Below are 24,145 nucleotides of genomic sequence, written 5' to 3'. Positions count from 1 at the left end.
ATTAGGCTTGTTTTTTAACGGCTTTAAGGGGTGCGTATAAACTTACTTGGGAGGCAGCCCCATTGCAAAGTAAGTTTGGCGAACTCTCAGCAAGCGGGCAGACCCGCACTTCACCCGGCCACACACTGCAAACTCCGCGTGGAGATTCTGCCCGGGCTTGCCTTCTTCCTTCCCGGCGCGGCAGAAACTCTTTGCTCGCTCTCTGGCCGCTCGCCTGCAGTGAAGGGCGCACAGAGCCTTCTTCCCCGCAGTGGCGGCAACGGAGCCGCGGGTGGGGGGAAAAGAGGAGGAGGAGGAGGAGGGCCGAGGTTTCGCTAACCCCGCCCTTTCCCCTTAGCGGCGCGCCTCCCCGCACCCCGCCGCTGTTGCCCGGACAGGCGGCGAGCGTGTTTTCCCAGCCAAGGACTGCCTCCGGACGACTGTACGCGATTAGCTGTAGCCGCGGATACCCTTCCTTCGTCCCCTGCCAGCTCGATCGCTTTGAGCTTCAGGTATCTCCCCACTGAGCCTCTTCACCCTCTCTTTCTCCCTGCTTCCATCTGATCTCTCGCTGCTTCGATCCGTCTTGCTTCTGCAAACAAACACGGCAGGCAGGCAGGCAGGCATACAAGAAGCACGAAACTTTCAACCGACCGCTTCTCCCTCTTCCGACCCCCTTCTCTCCACGCCCCCAGACCCTTTCACGGCTTCTGCTACCTTCACGCGCTCGCGCTGTCCGAGGGAAACTTCGCCCTGGGCTCCTGCGGCTTTTTGCGCCCTTCTTTGCTGCGCCTGTTGTTCTCTTACCCGCTCAGCCCCCGGCATCACCAACTTAATCTGATGGCGGTAGGGTAGGGTCTTTCTCGCGACTGCCCACCTTTGCGTGGACCAAAGAAAGCGCAAACCCCTAAATGTGGGAGGAGATGGGAAAGAGAAGGAGCCGCTTGCTTTATTTACGAGAGCCGGGGCGGAGTCCTGAGAGCACTCTTGATTATCTGGAGATTCCGCGCTGCAATACTGGATTGCTCTGCAACTGGCTTGGATGACTCGGAGAGGGGAGGCGCATTGCACATGCTCAGAGGCAAGATCCTTGTCCTTTAGGTTGCACGCGTGTGTAAGTACTAGCTAATGCCTAATAGATGATGTGACCCCTAATATGCACAAGTCCGAACTCTGTGGCTCATAGCTCGATGGATTTCAGAAAAGGCAGACCTTCAGACCATCTGGCGAGCACCAATTACAGTGGACATTTTCCTTAAGGAAGGACGCAAGTTTAAAATGTAGGTGCTGTGGAAGAATAGTGGAATCTTTATGGGGAGAAGCGGGGACCTCGTAGAAACAGGAGTTATTTCGTTACCTTACACCGTGGCAGTTCTGCTCTCCATAAGGAATATACCTTCTAGCTTGAAAGTGCTTCAGATTGGAGAGGCCATCACACTTCTGTGTGTGCTTAGCGCGGGGTCAGAAAAACTCTTCCTCGTTGAGCTGGTCACTTCACAGTGCCTCTGGTTTCTGCTGTTGTGGGACCTGCAAGGCTTAGGGGTTGTAAGGAAAGAGATCTGTGGCTGCTTCTCCACATCCCTTTCCTTTGCAGAGGTTTATCCCTTCATTACAAAACATTTTAAATAATAGTCTAGGTTGATTGTGGTAGGTGTGTTTTGCCCTTGAGTACCTTTGATGGTAATGGTACTGCTTGTACTGGGGCCAGAGCATTCCTTCCAAATCAAGGGACTGCATCCAATGTTAGTCCTACTGAAATTAGCTTAAAGTTGACTGACATTGGATACAACCTGACATGCTTTTGTCTTCGTTTTTATTCTACATTCCTTTGAATTTTCCAAATGCATTTCAAAGAAGCAGGAGGACCTGGTTACTGATTATTCCATCAGTGATCCCACCAGCCGCCTCCTTTTAATCCAATGTTTATGGAGGCAATCTTTAAGTCATCATTGTTTTGGTCAGATTTAACAACAGTCTTGTTTAATCATTTCTCCATAGAAAGTTTCTAGCTAAGATTCTGTAGCAAAACCAAGAAGAAGCAAAAAAAAAAAAAAGACCTTCCAAAGTTTTAAATTAATTAATTATGCTATGAAAAGAGAAAACAAACAAACAACAGGACAGTAATTTCCCATTGCAGCGAAAACAGCAGAATCTGATGGCATCTTTAAGACTAGCAAATCAATTATGGCAGAACCATCTTAAAGGTATCCAATTGTGTGTCTTCTCCCTTGTGCATCCCATCCTGCATCAGTCGTTCCACACACTATATCTTTAGGTTATCCTTTATATGGTTAAAGTGTACACCTTAAATGCAGAATGTAGCAGCAGGCATCTGATGGGAAGCACACATCATAAGGGTTCCAGGCTGCTTACGAAGACGTGATTGGCTGTGGCTCTCCATTGAGTGTGCAAGCTGTGATACAGCTGGGTTTGTTGTTATGTAATGTGGGGAAAGATCCCACAAATTGGAGGGCACATGTTCAGGAATGGTTTGTCATTAGTGCCCTTTAAAGCCTCCCCCAGTACTTGTAGACAGGGAGAGGGCAGTTAAAGTGGAGTGAAAACAGAACCCCAGCCTCCTTCAGGCAAGTTTCCAGGAATGAGTCTATATATTATGCATATGAAATCTTGGTCAAATTTCCCCAGGCACCGTAATGGGGCTGGGGTGGGGTGAAGATGGGAGAGAATTCAAAGAAATTCTGTAATATGGATTTTGCCATTAATTTTCCTGGCTGAGCAGTAGTTACTGTATTGGTATTGCTGTAACCCATTAGTGTGAAATCATCTGTTTCTGCAGACTTTGGCCCACATTGCTGCGGCAGACTTGGCTGGAAGCAATACCGGCTGCCTTGTTTTGCTGAGTATACGGTCCAGTTTGTCAGCAAAAGCTTCAGAAAGTAATTAATTCCAAGAGGAAGTTCCAAGTAGAAAGGTGTATTTTCATTAGTCCCAGCTTTGGAAGGCACTAAGAGGCATGTGGGAGAAAGGCAGGTTGGCTCTTGTCTGCGTTTTGGAAGGAACTCCAGCACTCTCAGTGTTTCTGTAACAAGTTCTGTTTGTACTTCACTGCTGAAGGAGCAATCCCAGAAGCACTGAATAGTAATCAGACATCTAGGGACCAAAATGCATATTACAGTTGTAGTGTGTTTCTTTCAGTGTGACTTGTACTGGGCATGGTCTTTCTTAACAAAAAGCCCAGCTATGGTTATGGGAATGTGTTGAGCAGTTTTGAGCAAAAAGCATCTTTTTTGTCCATGGGGAGAGATATTTGTGGTTGGAAAAGAGTACACACTAAAAGGTGCAGCCCACAGAGCAGCTTTCCCCAATCTGGTGCCCTCCAGGTGTTTTGGACTTCAGCTCCCATCAGCCTCAGTCAGAATGGTTAATGGGCAGGAATCCTTCAACCACCCCCCCAAATTTCTGAAAGGGAGGAAAGCTGAATGATAGTTTTGCTCTAAGTAGTGTTTTCAGGGCTAGCATACCAGTAGGTAATCTCCCTCTTTGCTCAGATGGAATGCAGATGTACAGCTTTGCGAAAGGCCAATGAGGTTTAACTGTTTCCAGGATCAAATAAAAATGATCAGAAATCAGAGTTTGGCTCTAGTGGATGAATGCCCAAATGCTCAGGGCATGCCTAACTTGTGTGTTTTAACATTCCTTTGAGATACCGTATTTGTGGATGACATGCAGCTCAGTCCCATGCACATGTACTCAGAAGTTGTCAGTGGGAACTGCCTTAGCTTGCTAGTTACAGTAAACAACACTCTGGGGCTAGTACTTTGCCAGACTTTGATGCTCAGCTGATAAGTGTTGATGGACTGGTAAGCTTATTCATCCTCTTCTATAAACTTGTGCAACCTGCCAGTCTAAATTAAGAATAAAAAAGACTGAACTACAAAGGACAACACATGTGCACTTGGAGCATTTGAAACATTCTCTAAAAAATTGGGTTTGGATGTGCCATTCCTGTGTCTGCACATACCAAACAAGCACCTTGTTCTTGTTGTAAATAAAGTGGATAAATGACTCCCGTGGAGCTTCTTCTTAAGTCAGTGTATATAGATACAAGCTAAGGTCTCATCTTATACCTTGAACTTGGGGACAAAAACTAGCTGGGTTTAAGCAATAAAACCTTTGTGCAATGCTCTTTATTTTAAATGGGTTCTGCATGTACAAATGGCAGTATTTCCCAGGAATAAACATTGCCATTTAAATGTATACACACTGTGCAGTTGCTGGTATCATGCACTTAAATTTGGCCATTGAAATTCTTTAATGTTGTATACCCAAGTTCAAAAAGCGAATTAAGTCCTGTCCCTTCTTAGAACATGTCAGCATAGCTAATGGTCAGGAATTGTGGCACTTGTAGTCCAAAGCATCCAAAAGGCACCGGATTGGAATAGGTTGCTCTAGATAAATGCTTCCTTGGAATTGCCTTGCAAATTACAGAGTTGCATATTTTCCACTGCACATTTTGTTCACCAAGGAGCCCTGAAAAGCCTTGACCCCTTACAAGTATATTGGGGAACATGTTTTTGCCTTGCACACACACAGACACACTCACATATATTACATTTTTAGGTATAATTTAAAACATAACTTAAATATCTATTAGCAAAGCCTTAGGAGTGTAATTAGTATACCAACACTAGCTAGGTGATGACCTAGCTCAGGAATGATTTGATCTTGAAGCTGTGCTTGTCATTAAGCATGTGAAATCATGGTGGATTTATGGGCAATCCAGTCAGGCACTGGTATAATAACAATTGTGTTGCTCTAGCTTTGAAGAACCTCTAGTGCAATGCCAATGCCGTTTGCTGGTGTGAAGAGTTCTGTAGAGAACCCCATTGCCACGGCTTATGCTACTGGCTTTAAGTTAGAGACCCATTACAATGACACAGTGTAGTTGATGTTATCTATTTTCAGTAATGGCCTTGTAAGAGAGGGTGTTAGTAAGCCTCCTGCGAGCCTTTTCCTGGGTCCCAGGTTCTTAAAGCGTGGGCCCTGTCCAGACCTTTCTTCCAACCATGGAAATCAACAAGGCAGGCTGGCAGATAGAGTCATAGAATGATCTCTTCTGTCTTCTTTTTAAGCTGTACTCATTGCAGATTCTTTACCTATAAAACAACCTATGTGGGAATAAGACTGCTACTGGGCTTTTTAAACAGAAGGAGGGCTTAAAAGACAAGAATATCTGGTTAAAATTACAATAATTCTCCAGAGGGGGGAAATGTAGAGGAGAGGTCAGGATTTGTCCTGCAGTGAACCCTGCAAAGAGGCAGAATGAACCTATATCAGGAAACATTCCCACAGTGCCTGTTCCAAAGACATGTCAGAAGAATAAAAAAGCACATTTGGAGGATGCCAATAAATAATTGGCATTTATTCTAGGTAATCCCAATTATTTAATGAAATCTTTCTGAGCTACAAAGAGTCGGAATGGCCAAAACAACATCACTTATGAAATGTAATCACATTGAAGTTCCGCTGTAACTTAGGACTACAATAAGGGATTTGACACCCCCCCACACACACACACACACTTTTCTTGAGGCTTCTGTTTCCTGATTCTTTCGCAATTAAATTCACTTCTTTACCCATTTTTAGTCCCTTTGGGGGGGTCTTTCTCTGCCTTTCTATATGTTCCATTACACAACCACTAGTTGGTGCAGTGGTACAATGGAATTTCATGAATACATCAGGGCTCATGATACTATTTAAGAAAGTACAGGCTTGACTCCTTATGAGAAAAGGGGAAAAAACCACTGCAATGCTTGCAAAACACAGGAGAGGATGATGGTGTTGTCTGAACTAACATGAGCGAGGAGTCAGAGGTGGACAGTTCATGCTTTCTGTAGAAAGGATGTAGAAAGAAAGACAGGAGGATGATCGGGTACCTTTTTTCCTTGGAGCTTCTGCACTGGGCTGGGTGACTACAGTGGCTCAGCAGGACTAACAGAACCCCAGAGTGAAATCGATGCTGCCTTGGAATCCTTGCTGCCTCCGTGATGGAGCGGGCGGCCCCACTCCCTTCTTGCAGAGGGTTGCCAGCAGTTCTGCAATTCGCACTGTTTACATCCCACCACATCGGAAGTGCTGACTGAAGCTTTGTCAGCAGCATCTCACATCAACTTGTGCAGTAAGCACCAGGTAGCCAGGCCAGGAGGTGATGTTATCGGAAGGGACAAGGCTTTGCCATTGCTCTTTGACCGCAGAGTGTTGCAGTGCTCAGGCATCCCATAGGTATTCTTGTCTTAAATATAGTTTTGGCTGTATGACCTATTGTGCAGTTTCTTTCAGAGACTAAATATACCATCTGTTCCCAACTGCAGTTTTGAGAATTGTTTTCCCTACGGCTGTGGACCTGAAGCCATACAAAATACTTCCTGATGGCTAGAAATGTGTAAGCCATATCATTCGGTATCCTTTACTTGATTTTTTGGGACTTGTATGACAAATGAAACAGGAAAAGAAGTTTACTAGAAAACATTAGATAAAAAAATGGGGGGAAATGAAGTAACATTTGAACACAGAACTTCTTGCTTGGCCTTTTAGGGCATAATCCCATGCTGACTGGGGAATATTGGGGGTTGCATTTTTTCTTTTGTTTTTGTTGTTTCTATATGCCATCAGGTCATCTCTGACTTACGGCAACACAATGAAAGAATGCTCTCCAAATGTCCTGTCCTTGATGGCTCTTCCCAGCTCTTGCAAACTCATGGCTGTGACACCATTTATGGGATTGAGCCATCTCATCTTTGGTCCTTTGCTTCTTTTGCCTTGGGCTTTCAGTGGTACTCAACACGTCTAGCCAGGACTCATGCTGAGGCAGGCAACCTATGACAGCCACACTAAGAGCCATTTGGGCACATGGGCTAGACCGTCAGAGGTACTCCCCTAGAATCGCTTGGCCACCCTTTATGCCACTCTTATGGCCCCTGTACTGTTTGGAACAGCACCTAGGTTTTCTGTGTTGCCCAGGTTCAGGCAACACCAAAAGTCCAGAGGTGCTTAGAAAACCCTACTACCTGGCAAGATTTGCTGGGGTGGTTTGAAGTCACCTCATGAGTACCCAGGAAGCAAGCTGAGTTCAGACCACATGGCAGTTCACAGGGGGCTTTGAAGCCATGGTGGCTTCACATGTTGAACAAACCCTTTGCTTGCAACTTAAGCTGTGGTGGCTTGTCAGGAGCCCTGGAGTATGCTAGCTGTGATTTGGCTAATCTGTGCGATTAGCATAATGTGCTGTGATAGCCAAAGCTGGGTGGCATGGCTTGTTGGTGTTATTTGAGGATCATTTAACCTTCAGACAAGCTGTGTCGACTGAGTTTGGACAAAAACAGCAGGTCATGACCAGACAGTGATTATGCAAAATCATCCCTAGCTTCTGTGGCCTGGATTGAGGCTCTCAAAAAGCTACAATAACCTGTTTTGATTGTGTGAACCAGGTCATTGAGTAAATGCAAATGTGAGACTTGAACCCAGTACTTCCAGATGAAAGTCCAACTCTGTGATATGCATTTGATCAGAGGCATTCTAGTGCCTGCTAGATTTTAGGAATGTGACTCCCAAAATTTCTGATCCTTGGCTATCCTAGCTGGGGCTCATGGGAGTTGTGTTCCAAAACGTGAAACCGATCAGGCTGCATTTGATCATGCCATCTTTCTTCATTTTAAGGCTTCCCATATTCTTTTCTTGGCTCTCTATTGCTTCTCCATCTTTCCCACCTACATTCCCTTTTTCTCCCACGGTCCTGTGTACTGTACCAAACTTTAGTAGCTATGGGAGCAGCTTGTTCTCCTTTCCACGGAACTCCCAGCTGTTGTGGCTTTTGGGAAAGTTCAAGAGAAAGGAGGCATGCTTACCAAGGCCAAGGGAAATCTAGTCACGTTGATGCCCTTTCCCCCATTAACCCCACATGGACGTCTCAAATGCTTACTAAGTTAAGAGCTGGATGTAAGAGTGGGTTTGCTTTGTATATACATCTTTCTCGACCCAAACAGGCTTACATCAACATGTCAAAAGATTCCCATTAACGGGTTATGTCACCTATGGATCTGACAGTTTATTGCGATGCACATTTCCAGTCTATACCTGCTGTGCCATATTTTTTCTTCTTTGGGGGAAAAACCTCAAAAAGTGGGACTTTTCTCCCACTTTGCGTGCGACATCCTCGCCTGCTGCTTGCCCCATTTCCTCCTGTCATTTGAATGCCGTATGCAGCAGAAAGAAATGCTAGGGGATGCACCCTTTGTATTTTTCGGACGGGCTCTGTAAGGGCTCTTAAAGGCTGTTGGCAGACTATTTTCAGAGGTCTGCAATTTGTTTGTTTGCTTATTTGTTTTTCCCTGAGCACACAGTCTAACAGTTATGCAGCTGAGCTTTGTTGTAGAAAGGCACACCTCCGGCTGCAGCTGTAGATCAGCCCCTGCTTTTCTGCTGATGCAAACCAGCCAGAAACAGAATGTGCCACAGCAGCACGGCGTGTGCCGCATCTCAGCGTTGGCAGAGGTGAGGCAGGGTAAAGTATGAGTGAGGAATCGAAAGGTGAAATGCAGGACCCCAGAGGACTTGGGCGAAGCCTCAGAAACAGGCAGCTTGTTGTTTACTGATGTTTTCAGATTTTGGGGGATTGGTTAAATCAAGGATCTGTTGTTGTTTGCTCCCACATTGCATATTTCATATCTCTTGCATGGGAATTATGCCATAGATCCCAGTGTCAAAGATGAATTGGAGGGAGGTGAATCACGTTAGGTACAGAACCACCTCGCTAGGGCTCTGCCTGCTCATGTTTCTTAAAATGCCACATACATGGATGGCATTAGATAATAATAGTAATTGTAATATTACTCAGAAATTACATTATAATATTACAATATTATGTAGTAATCCTATTTTATTATTTTTTATCTCCCGTCTTTTCTCCAAGAAGCTTCACAGTGGGCTTCCCCAGTTTTATTCCAGTGTCAAATCTGTGAGGCTGAGAGATAGTGACTGATTCAAGGTCAACCAATAATGTTCATGACCTCGTGGGAATTTGAATCAGTGTTCCTAGTCCTTGTCCAAATCCCTAATGGACCTTGCTGTGCCACACAATAACACTCAAAGACTGAAATTTTTGTTTCTTTGTCTGTGTAGAGATAAACATGATTGTATTGGTTTCTAACATAGCAAGGGCTAAATCTGGTTAGTATCCCAGGAACTGAGTGAGGAATAAAGAAGACCTTGGTTTCTTTGCACAAGGTATTTGTTGTGTGCTCATGATCCCCATTCGTGGAAGGTTGCAGGTCCTTTACTGGTCATCTTCATGCTCTGGGTCCTCTTCTGTGTTTTCCCACTCTTTTTTCAGCTTTTTTAATTATTATTTTTAAGAGTGAAGGAAGTCAGCTATTTTTTCTATTGCTCTTGGAAGTGCTACAAAATGGCTTTATGTAATTTTCTCAGTTATACTGCAGTGCTATGTAATAGAACATAGAGGATGACAGAAAAAGAATATCCCCAGAAAAACTACATGTAAATGATGCACACTTCCTCTTACAAAGGAAAATGACAGGTTAAATGTTTTATGTAGAGATGTAGACAGAAAAAAATTCCTGTAACTTCCAACATGATGCGCCTTGTAGACATTTTTGAAATCTTAAACATCCATAGGACTGCATCTTTAGTCTATCTCAGGCATTTTTTCTTCCTCCCTTTCTTCTATATTGGCAGAAGCTCCACGGAGCTTTGAAATTGACTTCCATTTTTTCTTAATGGAACATGAAGCTTTGTTGCTATAAATGGAAATTATGTGCTTTGGGATGAAACTCACAATATTTGTGGTGATTTGTAGGTTTTTATCAACTTTATTGCATCTTGAGTGAAACTAAATAGGATTATAAATTAGGCTTGGACTGTGAAAATGGCAGCTCTGATAATTGGTTCTTCTACTGCAGCAAATATATGGCAAACAATGCATTATAGCAATTGTTTTGGGAAATTTTGCACATAAACTTAAATTCAGTTTATTGATTCTTCAGAAGCTAGTTACAGGGTGAAACCTTCAATTCTTGATTCATAGGCCACAGCAGTATAGGTTACCTGCAGTCCACAAATGACATGCTTTATTGGATGAGAGTGACAGAGATTTGACAGGGAGTGATAAAACTCCACTTCTTCCCGATAATGCGTTTAAGCTCAATTGAACTCCAAATAAACCTCTGGAGGCATTGTCTTCTGTGTGCAGGCTGAGATGAAGCTTGAAAGCCTGAGACCTGGTCCAGATCTCACCATGAAATTGCCTGAATGGCTCTTTACTACGCTTGGTGAAGCTTGATTACTTACAGCCACCATCAACGGCTCACTTAAACTAGCCTCCATCACTTAAACTAGCTGACAGCTCTCCCAGTGCCTGGAATGTAAGTGACACTTATCTGCCAAGGTGTGGTCTGAGATAGGTGCTCTGCCACAGGGAGCGTGTCAAGCCAGGAGACGATCCCTGCTAGTGCAGTCCCTTGATTCGGTCAACTCAAGGTCACAAAAGAGCAAGCAAGCTTTTGAGTTTTCCAGAACAATTCATCAGGCAAAACAGTAAACAATGGTTGATCCCCCAATTTTAAAAATATAAAATCAAGCTGCTAATTTGAGCCCTCTTATCTCTAAAAATACCCCAAGTTCCTTAGTAGGTAGCAAAGTCGAGAGAAACTAAACCATTTGTATATTAACAAAACTGGGAATGTTTCATATGGAGTACTAGTTGCTGTTTTTTTAAAGCCAATAGACGCTTTGCCTACTTGGAGGCATTGAACCTTTAGAGAATAAAGTCCCAATTTCATGTGGTACACAATCTTCTTTCATAATTGTAGGTTCCTACATTGAGCTAAACTACTCTCACCTCAGGAAGCAGGCGGATGTTCTAAGGCAGGGGTCCTCAAACTTTTTCTAAAGGGGGCAAGTTGACAGGTGTCAGCGGTGGGCACGGGCCGCCAAGTCGGTGCTGATGGCGGGGGTGGGGACAGTGCATGTGAGGCGACGCAGGGGTGCAGGGCGAGGCACCGGCTTGCTTGCAAGGAGATCATTTTCTCCGGGCAGTCCAAAATGACCTCCTAGTGAGCAAGCTGCTGCTGGGCGTGCGCACAGCAAGGGACCAGCTTGCTTGCGAGGAGATCATTTTTTCTGAGCTAGTCCAAAATGACCTCTTCGCAAGCAAGCTGCGCGTCCTCACCCAGCAAATGCAAAACCTGTGGGGCTGGCCAGTTAAATAGGCATGGCAGGCCGAATCTGGCCTGCAGGCCTTAGTTTGAGGACCCATGTTCTAAGGCAACCTTGTGCTTTCCTGAACTTTGGATTAAAACTTCCTTTGTCCCTGATCACTGACTGAGGTTGACAGACGTCGTAGTCCAAAATACATGGAGGGCACCATGTTGGGAAGGTTGTTCTAGGCAGCATTTTATTGGAAGCTCACTTAATGATTTTTTTTCTCCTGAAGATATCATCAATTGGATAAAGAAGGAGCACAGAACAGGATGCTATGAAAACTGTACTCATAGTCCATAGAGTGGTACTTTAAAAAAAAGTCAGCAGTGATTGGATAGAACATGAATGACATTCCTTGGGGCCAGAAATTGTATGAGTATTTCACTGTGAAATCATTTGTTCAATAAAAGTTACTACGTCTTTTCTCTTTGCAAGATGATACAATCAATCCAATAATGATGAGTGTTGAAGAACTGGTAGGAGTGAATGCTGCTTGAACTAGCCTGTGAGGAATCTGAGTGCAAAACTATAGTAAAAGGAGCAAAATTACTTAGCATTTCACTGAAGAACTACTTATCATCTTTATAATTTATTGTCACATACTCTTATAAATCATAATGCAGACACTTAGATGTCATGAGGGGTTATGCTGAGCGTTTTTAGCTGTGGGCAACTTGTGGCTATCTGGATGTTTTGGCCTGTAATTCCCATCAGCACCAGCCAAGAGGAATCATGGAAGTTGTAGGCTAAAATATTGAAAGGACCATAACTTGCCTAGTGCTCAGTCAGCCTAACCCATTATGACTTTTAAGTGTTGCCGTTATTATCATCCCATAAGTTGCCTTCTCCTGCTCTACACCTCTAGCACCTGGTGGACAATAAAGATAATCCATAGAACCATTCACTCGAATTGACATTAATGAGGCCTGAAAGTGTCCTTTGTAGCAGTAGCCCTTTGGCTCAAGACCGGCCCAGGTGAACACAAGCATTGAGGGCAGTGGTGATTAGCATTCCCTGCCCGGCAGTATGAGCTACGTTTTTCCAGAGAAACTTGCTTAAAAACAATTCCTGCATAAGCATTTAAAATATTTTAAGAAATGGTGCTTTTGTATGGCAGTATCCTATGACAGGAAAAGGCCTGTCAACTTCTTTCATTGTTTAAGTACTGAGAATTCATCCATTCAAAATCTGTATGACTGGAATTATGTTGTCATGTTATCGTTTACTGTTGATCAATAACTGTTGTTAAGTGAGCTGCTGGTGTCCAGTGTTTTATTACTATTTTTTTTAATTTAGGGCACAACCCTTCCTGTCTTTAGATTGAAAATGTTCTACATTTCCCAGCATCCTCTAGTCAGTTATGCTGGCGTTCAGGACAGTTTTCTGCCTCAACATGTGTAGGGTCGTGTCCTTAAGGACATCCAAGCAATATTGGTTTCAATGGGAACAATTTAAGTGGGGCTTAAGAACCCAATCCTATGAATGCTTATTAAGGGTTAATCCCACTGAGTGCAATGGGAGCTTACCTCAAAGTAAAGGTTGGACCACAAATCTCCCATTGAATTCAAGTTAATTAACACATTTAACTTTGCCTTAACCATGTGATGTTATCAGTTACTTTCTCTATATGTATGATATGATTTCTCTTTTTTCACATGTCAAATGCTGGATTTTTCAAGGAGAAAGACATAGGACTTTCTTTAAAAATGAATGTCAGCCTGTATCATGATCCATATGTCATAGTGAATTTATATGCTACACATGTGGGCGACTTTATTTTTGGGTCCTGGCTACTTCTTCCTCCTTTTGGCTGTTAATAGAATGACAGTAAGTAGTCCTCCCAGCTTTCCCACAGAAGATCCACCCTCTGAAGAAACAGTTGCCACCAGCCAGATACAGAAATGATGGCTGGCTAGTGGACAGTGGCCAAACATGGCCAAAGCTGTTCTTGCTGTTTAATTGTAGGCTGTGGCTGTGTCCAGAAAGCCATGCTCGCTGTGTCATGTGCTCACGGAATCTTTTCTGGTCTTCTTCCTGCAGACAGTCCCAAAAACACTACTCCTGCAGGCTGATGGATCCTCTGGAATGGCACATGCTATTTTATTCATGTATTTATTTGATTTATATCCTGCCTTTTTTTCTTACGAAGATGCTTACAACATTCTCTTCCTCCTCCTCCTCCTGCTCTCAACCTTATGCCCTGTGAGGTGGGTTGGGCTGAGAGTCTGTGACTGGCCCGAGGTCACCCAGTTGGCTCCATTTCTGAGCAGGCATTTGAACCCTGATCACCTGAGTCCCAGTCCTGCAGTCTTTGCCACTACAACTCACCGATTCTATACAGCACCCTTCCCCAACCTGGGGGTTTACATACATACAAGTTGCACATTCTTGACCATTGGTTTTGTTCCCTAGGGCTGATGGGAGTTGAAGTCCAGAGTATCCAAAGGGCCCCCCACATGGGGAAGGCTGATTCATGGGGAAAGGATAATTAACCCCCACCCCATCAACACACTGTTTTCCATTCTTTTATCCAGCTCTTTGAGCCTGGCCTTTATTGTTACATTCTTTGAGTTGGTTTGGATTAATTGAGAAGATTGTTTGTTCTTCTGTTCCTAATATAATCTGAACTTAGGTACACAAACACATGCATAGGATTGTAAACACATTAGACTGGAATAGGTTTAAGCCCAAATGAAGCCCTTATTCCATCATCATGAAAATATGATGTTTGAACCACTGGAACTCTTACTAACAATGCAATCCTTTAAGGAATGTATTTTGTAGCTGCCACCATATTGCCTTACCAGTGCTGAAGATGGTTGCTAGTTCCCAGTTTCTACGAGCATTGAAACAGACTTTCAACAGGGCACGACCCCAGTTCCTTAATCTTGCCTAAACATGTTGCCTGTTATTAGCCAATGCCTGGCAGTGCTGTGCTTCAGAATAATGTCCTGCAGTGGACATGATTCAGTGCCATCTCACAAAGGATGTTGTCCTAGATCTTTGGGTGGCCCAAACCTCATTCTTGGGTGCAAATCCCCAGTTCCTTGTTCTTCTTGCATCTTGATTGGCATGGCTACCTTGCCCTGGTAGTGTCTTGTGCTCAAATAAAGCATTGGGCAGGATGTGATTTAATACCAGATCATAGAGGTCACTCTTCTGGATATTTCAGTGTATGATTTGGAGGCTTATTGTGTGATGTCTGTCTTGTTTCTGCTTATGTACACTATGCTTGGCAAGGGGGCAGCATCCTGCACCCCCCGATCCTCCCCTCAGCAGCGGTCTCACTTCACCTCACGTGAGTGCTGGCCTTACCAGTGATGAGGTTGCATGATACCAGATAGCCCAATGCTTATTCAGGAGTTCTAGTATATATAAAACTTAATTAAGTTTATTGACTGAGCTCTGTTTTGATTCTTTTCTACAAGTAATCAGCTGGAAGCTAGTAGTTAAGTTGAGTGTTGTATTTTCTCAGATCCTTCTAATTAAGGATGTGACGTTTTAATCTAGTGATTATAAACTTACGGTATTGGCTTTTGCTTGGCCAAAACGACTCCCACTATTTTCTCCAGTGCTACAATGTTTTGGTTACATTGCACTTCTACTGTATTCATGGCCTAAGCAAAGTTATATTGCCTAACAAGCTATAAATACTTTTTAAAATGTGTATGTGTATTATGTCGTTGAAGAGGCACCACTTCATTAGTATATGCACTGCATGTTCCGATTTATGCTTGCTGTTAAAACCTGCAGGAATGCACTTTCCAAATTCATACACTTGAGATTTTATGGAATCAACCTTCCTTTTTTGGAGGTTGAACAAAAATGAAAGCTAATGGTCTGTACACGGATGCAGTGAACTGTCTTATAAGAGGCTACTCTCTGCTACATTTTTTTTCTCTTGTCTATTTTACTGTTCACCAGTTCTTTAACCTTCAGTTATGGGAGGGCACCTATAAACAGGGCTCTCTCTTTATCTGATAGGAGACTTCTGACAATCCTTTTTGGTAAATCATAGGAAGTTGCTTTATATTGAGACAAGTCACTGGTTCATCTAGCCCAGTATTGTTGACACTGACTGGTAGCAGCTCTCCAGGACTTCAGGCAGGAGCTTTCCAAGTTCTTCTTGGAGATGCTGGGGGTAGAACCAGGGCTGCCTTCTTGCCCCACAGTGAGACCTGACATTTTCTGTGCAGGCAGCGGATATTCAAACATCTAAGCGTGTTGGAGCTGCACACCTCCCCTCCTTCAGCATTACCACAATGAGCAGAAAAAGTTGAAGTGAGAGCAGTCAGCATGTTCAGCCTTGGAGGTACATTTTTGAATGCTGGCTTAGGGCTTGAAGTTCTCCCTTATCATATGATGAAACCTGAAATTTAGTATATTCCAGAGATCTTTCAAACATCAGAAGACTCCTGGATTTTGTTGAAAGGGTGGAGGAATTGCAAGGGAATGGTCTTTGTTTGAAAATGAAATGTAAAGAGCAAAATGAAACGGAAAGAGAACCAATTCAGTCATGTCATGATCATGTCATGACAGCAATGAATATTTTTGGACAATAAGTTAAAGGAGCTTCATACTTTTTGTAGTAAAAACCCTTGAAATCTGAGGTGACCCAGGGCAGAAGTCGCTTCATAGACAACAGACATATGGCCAGTGTGGTGTAGTGGTTGGAGTATTGGACTGGGACTTGGGAGATCCAGATTTTAGTCCCCACTTAGCCATGAAGTTCACAGGGTGACCTTGGGCTAGTCATGGGCTCTCAGCCTAACCTACCTCACAGGGTTGTTGTGAGAATAAAATGGATTAGAGGAAAACCTTTTAAGTCGCCATGGGTTTCTTGCAAGAGGAAGGAAGACAGGCTATGGATGTAAAATAGTAGCAGCAGCATATATTATTATTAATATATGTGAGGGCCAGCTTGCTCACAAGAAGATCGTTTTGGACTCGCTCCCAGCAAGACGCCGACTTGCTCGCAAGGAGATCCTTTTCTCTGAATGAGTCCAAAATGATCTCCCCCTCGCTCGGAGAAAAGGATCTCCCAGCAAGGCGCTGGCTTGCTCGGAGGGAGATCCTTCTCTCCAAGCGAATCCAAAATGATCTTGCGAGCAAGCTGGCGCTTTGCTGGGAGATCCTTCTCTCTGAGTGAATCCAAAACAATCTCCTTGTGAGCAAGCCGGCACCTCACCGTGAGCATGTGTGGCCAGCTATGGCGGGCCGGATCCAGCCCGCGGGACGTAGTTTGAGGACCCATGCTCTAGTATGTGCATAGGTATTTATTATTACAATTATTTATAATCTCTGAATTCATAATGACAAGACTTAATTAATACATGGCTAACCTAATATTGTTAGCATGTGTCAGTTACGTGTGACTATGATCAACTACATGAAGGAGTGGCTATGAAGGTAAATGAAAAATGCCAAGGTAGTTTTCTTCACTGAAAAATGCAATATAGTTAAGCTAATTTAATTTCTTGAAAGTATTGGGCCAAACACATTTATTTTAATATGACACTGTAAATTGAATCCTTTAAAGTGCCTAGCAGTCATTGTTAACATCCAGCAATATTGATTTTGTTGTTGTTAGTCCAATCAGAAGCTGAATATTGTTAAAAGTAACTGAGAATGGAAGGTGATTATCTTGAAATTAGTCTGAAGAGAATCATTTCCCTGCGTTGTTGGAACACACTGGCTCTAATCTGGCAAAATGAGGAATTCAGGTAATGTTTGTCTTCCTCAGTTATACTGCAGACTCTGGTAACTGAAATACAACTCAGAGTAATTCATGATAGGGTTTACTAACTCAGAGATGCCTGAAGGATCATGGTTGTCTCCAACTTGATGTTCAAAGGGCAAAGATTATAGGTGATCTTTAAAATATGTCTAGCAGTTTTAACCAGCCCATTTAAGACTGGCTGATAGCAATCTTTCAATTGTCCCTGAGCCATGGAATTTGCTGCATTTGAGCAGAACAGAATACAAATGAAAGGATCATCAATTTTAAGTGCAGGCCTCATTAAAATCAGCTCAGCATGTGTTATCTCCAGGAAAAAATCTTTGTGTTAAATCATAGACTTCTGATCATCATGGGAATTGCATCCATACGATTCTGCAGTGTTGTCTTGTTCTCTCAGGTGATAAAATTTATGAAAATGAAAGACAATTTGAGCACAGCTGGCCTCTTATTACACTATGTTGAGAGCTAATATACACAGTCACCAATCTGTCTCCATGCTCATCTGCCAACATCCAAAGAATGGAAATTAGTTGCCCGTAGACTCTCACATATCTATTTGCATATATCTGTTTAAGGAATTTGTGCATAACTCAACCCATTTATAGCATATGGAGTACACTCCATAATTTGATAACATTCATATTGCCCTTGAACGTTTTATATGTTGGTATAAACTGAATGCAGGCCATTGCTGATCTACCAGCAAAGGCCAAGTATTTTTGTATATTTTTGTCAGGTCACTGGTAACAGAAATTAGATTAGGAAGCCATGCAAAACTCATTTAGTAGAAAAAAGAAGGTGCCAGCTTGTTTGTGAGGAACCAGAGTCAGGTCAGCTAAGACACTAAGGCAGGGGTGCAGAAATTGTCCCCTGGCCCCTTAATGGGTTGAATGACTGCTTGAAGGATCAGGCTCCGCTCATTTTGCATATTTCTGAGCTGAAAGAAACACAGAGCAAGAGATTATCTTGCCCCTGTGCAATGGAATCCTGCTGTTCCCTCTGACCTCAGATTGGAGGTAGCAACAGGGAGTTCTTCAGAGAGTGAAGCTTGGCTTCTTGGATTCCTTTGGAGGAATCCAAGGAAGCACCATGGCCTGGATGCACAATGACATCCCTGCAGTAAGGTGTGAGTTAGGACATTCAAAGTTCAAACTCCCCCGGAGCAGTTAACTTGCTAGGTGACATCAGCCAAACTACTCTCACCTTCCCAATCTGTAATGTTGGATGCTAATAAAAGTGCTCTTTCTCAGGAGACTGTAAGGATCGCTTAGATATTTGAAGCAAATTGATCACTCTCAAGTGCTATATAGAGCGTGTGTGAATGAAGTTTCATTCATTACAGTTACAGACCAGCAAAATTAATAATAATTTAAAGTGAATATAGCAGCAGTCTACTCCTTAAAGAATTGCCTTCACTCAGGCAAATTTTACCTAATTTGCATTATAGTCTTAAAATTTTGGCAACCTTTCCAGTAACATAAAAATATACATCACTTAAACTGATACCAAGGTAGAAACATCATTACTATATATAGATATCTGTTATTAATGGATTAATTAATTTCTCTCTGGATTCCATATAAAAGTTACAATATAGAAGAACAAGTTTGTCTTATTCTGTGCCTCCAGCACTACAAAAACATATCTGTTAGAGTCTTACAAAAATCGTCCTTTAATGGTGCTGGTAAGAGCACATTAAAATGGGTCAAAAGAGATGTACTTCTGTACTTTGGAATGGTTAGTGTGCACAGATATGGGGCTGCAAAGTGCTATATAGAGGCCAAGCAGTGCGATTTGAAAATTAGAGTTAGACATTAGCTGTCTAATTTTAAAAAGCAGCGAGAGAAAGTAGCTGGGCCTATGCAGTATGTGCATTCTAACATTAGAGGTAATGTAAAAATAAAAGATCACTGGGAATGTCAGAACTGTTTGACTGTTGGATGTCAGGCTTGTTTGTTTTTCAGATTAAATCCATGGTAAACAGACATTTTCTATGGACAATATGGGCTAGAAAATTAATTTTTGTAATGACTCTAGTCAGAATTCTGAAGAAGCCACTAATCACCAGTGTTTAAGAAAATGATAATTATGGGTATAATTACACCTATGTGATGGATTTCATAGTTACTTGATAACACGTATCCTTTGAAATAATGGCATGTGCACACACATAATAGGAAGTTGTTGGAACTAACAGCAATGCGAACTTAAGCCTGTGGAAAAGATGAATCTAATCCAAGATTTTACAAATAGGTTTGGAGGAGTTTTTTCTCAATTGTCTCAATTTTCTCAATTCTCAATAAGCACTTAACATTGGCTTATAATTCTTCTGGAAGGAAGGGATTTGTTGCTTTGCCTAAACTTGTGCCCATTAACTAATTGAATGGAAGCATTAGACTAGGTAAGCCAGAACTTAATCAATACTGGGTGGTATGAATGCAGCCTCAACCGTGAATCATAGCCTAGTGTTCTGGAGGATTGCTGAGCCCTGAATTCTTCCTGTAAAGGAATTGCCTTTGGCAGGTTTGTATATGCAGATTTACTTGTTCAACTGAATGACCTACATCTCAGCCCAAATTTACCCTTTCAATCCTGTTTCCATCAAATATGAAATAGCAAGTTTGACTCTTATTATAAATCCAAATGATTCCCAGTTTGTTTTGTTATGATTGTATCCTAAACATAACAAAACAAAAGCCAGCTTGTGTCCTAATGATTTCAGAGATGCTTGCTTCAGCCCATTTGCAGACCTGCTCCCCATAGAAATGGTGGTACCTTCAAACTTGTGGAAGTTTGATATTCAACTAAATCCTACAAGATTGTGTCAATTACAAGATTGTGTTTTGAACATCGGAATTTCGGATGCTATCTTCTCATAAGTCAGCCATTGGCCCATCTAGCCCAATACTATTTTCCTGGCTTTCAGGCAGGTGTCCTACCTGGAAATGCCAGGAATTGAACTGGGGGTCTTCTGCATGCAAAGGAATGGATCTATCGCTTAGCTACAGCCCTTCTACCTTGAGAAACATAAGAGTGGCTTTACCATTTGCAGGTGGGCATTTGGTACAGCAGGCAGGAAGCTGCAAATACTGGACCTGCATAATCCTCCTAAAGACTTTGTTATCAATGTGATCTAGATTAGAAATGGGTCAACAGAGGTGGAGAGGAACACGTCCAATGTGGCAGCATATTTATCTCAAGAACATGCATCAATGCATATAGAAAATTTGGGAAGGAAATTTATGGAACTCTGCTTTCTTCTATTAAAGAGAGATGCTAAAATAACAAGATTGGGTAGACAGAGAAAGCTTGTAATGCTAATTATTGGGAAAACAAAATGCACAGCCTGATCTAAAGATACAGTCCTTTAACAGATTAGGACTAAATGCTAAAAGGGGTGCTGTGTGCAGTTCTTGGCTTGCATCTCGGCATCTGGTTTTTGCTCAGTGCTGCAAAGCTGGTCTTCTTTTCCCTTTTTCTTTTTGGTAAACTATATATTAAGAGTCTTATTCCATATAATGAATTCTAGGGCTGTGAGGTCTGGGCTGCATAGCTTTCCCCACAATACACTTTTGACTATGCCAGTTGCTTGTTTAAAGATGAGGTTCTCAATTCAGTTTCCCCTTTCTAGCCATGCTCTGTGGTACATGCAGAGATCTTAATTAAAATAGGATAGAAGAGAATGGCAGTTACAGCATTTCAGCAACACTAGTACTGTACCAATCAGATAGCATGGCCTGCTTTTAGTGTGTACTAAGGTTGTGATCACTGTGATTATTCAACAGTGTGCTGAGAAATGGTTCTTCTTAGATTGTTATTGAAGGGGTTGAAAAACGTGGCTGGGACAGTCTTTCAAGATGCCAACTGCAGTTTAGGAAGGAGTCATTGCAAGAATCTTGGATTGTTGTTCAGGGATAACCTTTGGGATATTCAAAACAGGTAATTAAGAATCATGATCTGTGGTCTGGGTCCCACTGCAGCTTCTCTTCTTTGTTACCGTCTTTCCTAGGAGCTGCCATATTTTTTAGTTTCTAACAGGAGATGAAATTAGATAAATAGGTCCACAGGAGAAAAGCTTGAAAGTGGAAGAAGATGGATGGAGGATGATAGGAGGCCAAGCATGTAAAAGCTTTTGCTTCTTTAATGTGGCCCATGAATTGCAGGACTAAGCCAGTAAATGGTGGCCAAAGAGTGACAGATTACAGGATGGTTTAGTTCTGGTCACAAAAGCCAGTTTTCAAATCATGGGGGGATGTGTTATAGAGGTTTGTGTATATTCTCGTTTGCATTGCTGTCATCTCTTCCATGCAGTGTTTCTCTTCCTTTGCAACAACCATAGTCTGTTGTAATGTCCAAATCTGGTGAATAAATAAAAGCTAATGCAAACTGGGAAAAGCCTCGAAACCTGGATTTGAAACCTTTGATTTGAAGTTTGCTGATTTGCAAACTGTCATTTGGAGACACTACAGTTTGTGTTATCTATACTTTGCTCAGTTTGATTATTATAAGAAACTATGGTTATTGCAAACAGTGGAAAAGGGATTGTATCCATATGTAAGAAAGGAGGAGAGAGAATACAAACTTGTGTTAGATTCCAAACTATTGTTAGAGTTTGGTTCAGTTTGGATAGTACAAAATGCAGTGTAGGGCAGATTTTCCTTACCTTTAACCCGTGTCCCTTTATAACGTCTCAACTCCATCTCAAAGAGCAAATTTCCACCTCTTTTTCACATTCTGTCCTCCTGGCAAACTTTCCCCAAAAGATATGCAGGTAACAAAGTGATCTTTGCTTGTTTTTATCTACAGGAATATTTCGAGTTGCCAAACTTTTTGGCAGCTGCCCTTGTCCAGAAAAGTTGCTGCAGTTTCCTTGTACAAGTAGCACCAATATGGGCATAGACAAAAACTGCTGCCACAGGAAATGTTTCTGGAACTGGCAAATGTCTTAAGAAGAGGCTTTCTATCACTTCTGGTAAGTACAAAAGTAATACACATTCCAATGTCTGTCATTGCCAGGTTATTCCTAATGATAGCTAAGAAAGGAAAAGGAAGGTAATTACATCAGTAATTTGCTTTCCCCGCAGAAGTGAAGTGTTAGGGTGCTTCCAGATGGAGGGTTTCCAGTGCAGCCAGTCAAGCAATTCTGTGCAGCTATTCTGTCTTTCCCTCCTGAATTGATTTTTTTTCCCCTAAGAAAAAGTTTGATGCAGAATAAAAACACTGGTAGTTTAAAAATGGAAATCTCGGCATACATGCACCCACAAAATTTCATGCTTGAGGGAGAAACGTTGCTCTGTAAAAGCCTGTCTGACAGCACTTCCGGCACAAAGCACTCTTCTAAACAGACACCGTATTGTTGCAAAATGGGGCTGAGTCTCTTTCAGCACAAGTGCTGAGTTCAGTTCCAGAGAAGCCCTTGGCAGCTATGTGCTACTGGTGGAGCTGAAGGCAAAAGGAGCAAGGCCAGAGGACCAAGCACATGGGCACATTTTATTTTCAAGCTCTTCTTGCCAGTAGTAGACTTTGGGAGAAACATTTCAGTCCTTTAGGATAGGGTGGAAGAACTGTGCAGAAGCCAGGAAATCACCAAAAGCTAGGTGGCTGGGGGTGAAGCAGGGCCAAGGAAGTGGGCATGGCCATTTGGGGAACCACAGAGGGCAAGACTGGGACCCTGGATGAACTAAATTTGGTTTAACAGTCCTGTTGTTAAGTTTGTTTTACGGGTGTAAACTAGATGGTTACAGTGGAAGGGAGAAAAGGATATGCAGAAGGTGACATGTTCAAATAATAAAAAAGCTTACTGATGTTCAAAATGTGAACATCAGGGTGCAATTTCTCAGGCAACGTTTTTATATATTCCAGGTGGCAGCTGAAACCTATGCATTTAAAAATACAAATATATCTCATATCAGAGATGTGTAGGGCATATCTGATTAGTATGCTAGTTTCATCAACCTTTCGAATCTAGAATAAATGTACCAAAAGGTCAAAAAGATAGTCATGAACAGCAATAGAGAACTCCATATAAGAGGCAGGTATACATTCTTGCAAGAGCAAAGAGCTTTGTGGCATGTGAATGAGCACTCTTTTGGAAACACCATTGTGCGCTTTCTGCATAAGCAAAGCTGTGAGGGCCAGGAGAATGTAGGTGTTTATTTTATTTTATTTTATTTTATTTTATTTTATTTTATGATTGATTGATTATTTAAGAATTGAGCATTAGTACATTATTGTAATAGATATGGTAAAATTCTTTTGGCTGCTAGCTTGTCACGTCACAGTTTGGACATAGCTAGTTGGAATGAGCAGGTGGGAGTGTGCATGTGTCTCAAGCTGAGCTTTTCTGACAGGTGTCCATGAGAAGCAGGTAAAACCAGCCTTCCTAATAAGCAGGAAACAGAACCAGTAAGAGTCCAGGCACACAAAATAAAGTCAGAAAGCAAGAACTAAGGTAAGTTCAAAGGAATGATCCATAAGACCAGGCCAGCGTCCATGCATGTAACAGTTCAACACATTCCCAGACCAGAGCAAGCCTATCTCCTAATACCAACTTCTGTTGCCTTTCCTAGGTTCCAACCAAACTGGAGAGGAGAAATCCTCACAGAGTACTTTTTAGCCACGAGTCTCACGCCTCCATTGTTGCTTTGTTGTTTCATGACTTTCCATCTTCCATTCTTGAATCACTGCTGAGAGGAGGCAGCATGTGTAAGACTGGGTAGATGGCACCATGGCTCAGTAAGGCTTTTGCAAAGTGAGGTTCAGGTGACCTTCTTGCAGGAGCATAGCTACTAGATCTTGGTATCTTATTGGCTCCAGTGGCTGCTTTACCATCTGAGGCTATACCCAGCTTTTTCATGGACTAAATTGTAGAGCTGCCTGAGGTCTCTAGCTCCTTCCCAAATTTGATGTCCAACTAAATGTTCGAAACCAAGACCATGACAAAATGCCCAGCCCATTTTGAAAGTGTTTTCATGGTGAGGAGCGAATGTCTATTCCTCCCCGAAATGCACCTCATTTATTATGAGATATAGGGTGCATATAGTATACATCTAGTAATTCCTCCTCCCCTCACAAGGAGGAATTGCAGGCAGTCTCTGGGTTATGAATGTGCAAGTTATAAACAACCAATACTTATAAATGAACTGCCACAAAGCCTATTAATTTAAAAATTTGAGTTAAAGGCCTACTGCA

General features: G+C 42.4%; 1 long non-coding RNA gene across 1 annotated transcript in view; it reads left to right on the top strand.

Annotated features, from left to right (window-relative positions):
* Positions 1-424: 424 nt before the first annotated feature.
* LOC123030878 overlaps positions 425-24,145 on the top strand; it is a 47,834-nt gene continuing 24,113 nt past the window's right edge. The window contains exons 1-2 of the long non-coding RNA XR_006416189.1: positions 425-491; positions 21,761-21,926. This is a non-coding gene — a long non-coding RNA (uncharacterized LOC123030878). The remainder of the gene's footprint in view (positions 492-21,760; positions 21,927-24,145) is intronic.

This window comes from Varanus komodoensis, unplaced genomic scaffold (assembly GCF_004798865.1).
Source record: "Varanus komodoensis strain SLA01 unplaced genomic scaffold, ASM479886v1 scaffold47, whole genome shotgun sequence".
Classification (NCBI taxonomy): domain Eukaryota; kingdom Metazoa; phylum Chordata; class Lepidosauria; order Squamata; family Varanidae; genus Varanus; species Varanus komodoensis.
The sequence above is the reverse complement of the archived record's forward strand: the minus strand, read 5'-3'. Positions and strand labels throughout refer to the sequence as shown.